Here is a 5,641-nt window from a genome sequence, read left to right as displayed (position 1 = left end):
AAGTTATGCCCATTTTTACAAATTTCAGAGAGATTTTGCAAATAAAGTCGAAATTCACATTTGCAATGGAGAGCCAGGGGCAAGTCCATAATGGAGAGCCAGGGGCTATCTTGTTTTTTTGCTATTTTACCTTAGAGAATATAGCAGGTCCTAAGACAATGTAGTAGGTCCTATAAGGTACAATATGTTTATTATGTGGTACAATGTGTTAGAGTTGATGATGAGGAGTAGTTGTGATTATGACTAGTGACCAACTTGCTATGTGATGTCTCATCAATGAAAATGATGATAATGAGGAGGTGTTATATGACAATAATGTATTATGATGATAAGTTGTTAATGATATGATGATGATGATATTTATTATATCATTACGTGCAAGAACCAAGGATTAGTTTCAAGTGGATGTCCATCCACTTGAAACTAGTCCACGGTTCTTTCACCTAGTGATGTAATAACTCATTATGATGTAAAAACAATCTCTAAATTGTTGTTGTATGAAAACTTGTATAGAGGTGTATGAATACAATATGAAATAAAAAAGAAATAAAATATGGAATAATAGTAGTAGCGCGGGCTGGGAGAAGCGCTACTAGTAATTACCAGTAGCGCTGTGTGGAGAAAGCGCTACTACTAAGTCGGTGTAGCATTAGCGTGGGTTAACCAACGCTAATGCTAACCTTTAGCTGTAGCGCCGTACCAGTAGCGCTCCTGCCCGCGCTACTGATAGGCCTAAAACGCGCGCTGCTGCTAGGCTTTTCCCTAGTAGTGGTATGTTGTCCCATTGTATGATTCGATGTTTACGGGTTTAAACCCTTTTGGGAATTCATGGTCCATTACTTCATCAGTGAAGCAAAGAGGGTGTGCGGAACCTCTATATCGGGCCACATCGTGACATATCTCCGATGGAGTCCCTGCGGAGTTCGGCCCGGGCGTGACTGGGCTTATTACGTCCAAATAGGTGGCCATCGTCACATGTCGGAGCACGCCCTCGCGATCCGTAGATCGATCTAGTATGTCCTGCATGATTGTCTAGTTTTTGCCGTAGGTCATAGGTATTTCCCCGAGCTGTTTGATCTCTACCCTTACGGTGAGGCGGAGCGGGCTGGTGTTCGGCTTGAGTTGCCACTTTGTCCCGACCCCGTGGTGGTCGGTCAGCCGCATTGTGCGATAATGGTATGGGCTCCAACGCCTCATCGTCAAACTGGGTAGCAATTTACGATGAGGGTAACTTTTGGCTGGGCGATTAATGTCGTATTCTTCGGCTGTCAGGACATCAGTCCATTTATCGTTGAGAAGATCTTGATCAGCTTGAAGTTGTTGCTGCTTCTTTTTCATGCTCCTTGTAGTGGCTATTAGCCGGCATTTAAAGCACTCCTGCTCGAGAGGTTCCTTAGGTACGATGAAATCTTCGTTGCCGAGGCTCGCCTCCTCCTCGAAGAGCGGATGATAACTACCGTCTTTCGAGTCTTCATTTATGGCCTGTCCGTCAGGGCTGACTTGCCCATCCTCCTGATGGTCTTGTTCGGCAGTTTGTTCATCGGGTTCTTCTACGTCTTCGGCACCGTTCGGAGTGTTGTCGTCTCCTGTGCCGGTGTTGCTGTCCTTGCTGCGGCGAGGTTTAGAGCGGCGCCACTGACGCCGGCACTTTGGTTGTGTCTTGGGAGGGTCTTCTTTCGCGGGGTTTTCCTTGTCATCACCGTTATTATCTTTTGGCGTATCCACCATGTATACGTCATATGAGGAGGTGGCCATCCATCGTCCGGTGAACGGCGTGGCTTGGGCCTCCTCTTCTTCGGCATCGTCGTCCATACCGTCGATGTCTTCGCAGTCATAATCAAGTGTGTCGGTTAAGTCATCGACAGTGGCTATGAAGTGGGTGGTGGGTGGGTCGCGAAATTCTCCATCGTCAGCCTCTAGTTTGAACCGGACATAATTCGGCTGTGAGTCCCCCGCCAAGGACAGGTTCTTTAATGAGTTTAGTACATCGCCGTGAGGCGAGTGTTGGAAACCATGTGGTTTATGTGACGCAAATGTGATACGACCATACAGATGCCCTTACTTGTGATTATAGTTTTCTCTCTTAGAAACCATGTATTAATAGAGTAACTATGAGTCAAAAACTTTCCCTAGCAAATCAAAATACGTCATAAATTTTGGAGTAGAAAGAGTAGTGACCAAAGTTATCATTAGAGACCTTGCAAATGCCAAAAATAAGATATATATCACAAAAATCCGAGGCATTAATATGGTGGGCCAGTCAAGCCTTACGCCATTTAATCAACCATGTCACATTCCTTATTGAGCATAATTTGTCAAGAAGAACAGTATTTTATTATCGATAAAGCTATTCTCCTGCCGACTGTCTGTTTGCGACAGATCCGCACGCATCTAGTGACATCCATTTCAGATCGGACGGACATAATGTTTTTCGCTCGAAACAGTGCAACTGAGAAAAAATAGGTGGGCAGGAGGAATCGAACCCGCGAGCTCTCGCTCTTATCTTAAATCGAACACCGTCACACCACACCATTCTTTATGTTTGACATAGGAAGGTTACCCTTTTGACCCGCTTTGACTATTGCATTAGTACAGACTTTTTTCAGTTTTTGGGCTCGTTTTTTGTGCAACTTTAGTCCTATACCTCACGTTATATGCATGTTCATCAATTTTGCTCCCGCGTGCAAATTTTCACAATTTTTCCATCGACTTCTTGTTTCAACGACTTTTTTCACCAAAGAAAATATAATGCAGAACATCATGGTAATATACGCACCATAAACACGATAAGTTACGCACAAACCTCATGATAACTTTTTTGACCTGAGAAAAAAAGTTGTTAAAAACATATCCGACAAATCTATCGTTCAAACCAGTTCAATATTGCAACAAGTCTAAACGCCCTGATCATCGTGAATCTCCTTCCGAATGGCTAGGTAGGTCGTCAAATAGTCTGAATGCCCTCGCCCATGCTCTCCCGACCCGTCGGTGTGCATGGCGGACAGCTCCTCCATCAAGGAGGAGATCGTCATCTCCTCCAGTGATGAGGAGGACCAGGCACCGCCGAACAGCCACCACAACAGCCTTCCCGACTCCTCAAGGAGGCCGCTCTCACGAACCAAGATTTCATCCGTGAGATCGAGATAATGACGGAGCGGTCGCTCCATTACATGGGCCTGTCGCCACCATCGCCAGCGCGCATGAAGGAGGAACCGTTGTCCCCGTCGCGTCACCGCGTGAAGCACGAGCCGCCGTCCCGCTCCGTCCTATGAAGAAGGAGCCGGCCTCACCCCGACACAACCGCAGTGTCCAGATCGGACACCACATGAAGGAGGAACCAGCCTCTCCCACGCACCACCGCGGCGTCTAGATTGGACGCTGGCTCAAGGAAGTCGACGTTCCTACCACGCATCCAGTATGACCGCATGCACACGCCACCATCTCGCCGTTGAGGAGTTGCCGCCCGCGATCAAGAATGCGTGGGGCCGCTCCCTCCACTACCTCGGAGGAGCCGGGGGGGGGGGGGGGGGGAGGGTTAATGAAACAGACTCCCAGTAACTTTCTTGTGCATAGCATGGTAACTTACACACCACAGACCTGATAACTTATGTACCCCGGTCCTGATTACTTTGGCACGTGGGGGTGTGGGGGGAGGGGTGGTTGATAAATATCCCCCTGATAACTTTTATGTGAACAACATGGTAACTCACACATTGCAAACCTGATAACTTATGTACCTCGGTCTTTGGTAACTTTTTGGCATGGGGGAGGGGTTGATGAAATATCCCCAGGTAACTTTTGCGTGAATAGTATGGTAACTCACACATCACAGACCTGATAACCTCTGTGCCTCGGTGCTAATAACCTTGGCGAGGGGGTGATAAAATGTACCCACGACAACTTTAATGTTAATAGCACGGTAACTCACTCATTGCAAACATGATAACTTATGTACCCCGGTCCTGATAACTTTGGCGACATGGGTGGGGGGGGTGAGTTGATGAAATATCCTCTCGGTAACTTTTGTGTGAATAGCATGGTAACTCGCACACCGCAGACTTGATAACGGATGTACCCCGGTCCAAGAAACTTTGGCAACCGAGGTGGGGGCGGGGAGTTGTTGAAACATATCACGGTAACTTCTGTGCAAATGACATGATATTTTACATATCGAAGACATGATAACTTATGTACCCCCCATGGTAACTTTCTAGGACCATGGTACTTTGACATGATATTTATGCACCGCGGACCTCATAACTTACGTTCAACCACCATGTTATCGAAGACATTATAACTTACGTTCAACCACCATGTTAACTTTTGACTTCAAGGAAAAAACGTTGAAACATAACTCCTCCGATAACTTCCATGTAAGTTTATGAAAATTCTATGCATGATAGACCTGCTATCTTACGTTTAAACATCATGGTATCTTTCATCCAAGGGAAAAAGTTTTTGAAACATTCACCGGTAATTTCTATGTTAAATTATCGTACTTCCCCATGCTAAAGTTATCATGTTGTAACCTTCTCGTATTGTAGTTATCAGCCCTATCATGATATAGGTGTCATGTTGCTCATACCATAGTTATCACGCTGGTCATGCCAAAGTTACCAAGGCAAGGTTAATTATTTTTCTGATATGGCAGAAATAACAAAGGTTCAAATAACGTTGTTTATCTACAAAAGACAACAACCAAAGGTGGCTAAGTTGGCTATTCAGTTCAATAGCTATTGTATTGACCTGGGTTCGAATCCTCTTTCAAGCACTTTTATTTTCTTCTCATGTTATGCAGCGAAAAACCCAAAAAAAATCCACTAGCGATTTATTATATCCATATACGGTTTTTGAGAGAAGGAAAAAAATCAGTGGAAGCGAGCGTGGGATGATAACGATCACGTAGGAACTAGTCGTGCGGATCTGTCGCTAACGACCAGTCGACTGGTCGTTAGCACAGTCCTTTTATTATTGCACAGGTTGTACATTGTCAAGAAGAACAATGTATTTATTTTATTTCCAGTGTTTTCTATTCACATTAAAGACACACTAATATCACTCATAAATCCATGTGAATTTAATTAATTTTCATTCATGAATATGCCAAAGAGAAAGATGCCCCTGCGGTCGTGCTTTAGTACGCGGATGATACGCTGATCATCATGCGCGCATGTGTGGACGGGGCGGCCCGGCTCAGGCAGATCCTGGATCAGTTTGCGGCTGTTACCAGGCTCGTGATCAACTTCAGCAAAAGCACTGTGGTCCCAATGCACGCCGAGGAGGAGGTCTGGGCTTGAGCTGTGGGGATCCTCTGCTGCGCGACCATACCTCGGCCTCCCTCTATCTTGGGAAAAGCTGCGCTTCGCAGACTTCTTGCTCATGATCGCCAAAGTGGACAAGTACCTCGCCGGGTGGGCTGCCCGTCTCCTGTCTCCTGTCGGCCGCTTGGTTCTCATCAACGCCGTCCTGGACGCTCTCCCCACCTATGCCATGGCGGCTCTGCTCCTGCCGCCCGCCGTGCTCCGTGCTCTGGATGGGCTTCGGTGCTCTTTTCTCTGGAATGTCGCCGAGCGCGCTTCGGGCGCTCAATGCCTGGTGGTGTGTGTGCGAGTGTGCAGGGCCAAGGATGAAGGGGGGCTGG

Source organism: Triticum aestivum, chromosome 6B, assembly GCF_018294505.1.
Source record: "Triticum aestivum cultivar Chinese Spring chromosome 6B, IWGSC CS RefSeq v2.1, whole genome shotgun sequence".
Taxonomy (NCBI): Eukaryota; Viridiplantae; Streptophyta; class Magnoliopsida; order Poales; family Poaceae; genus Triticum; species Triticum aestivum.
This window is presented reverse-complemented; position numbering follows the sequence as displayed.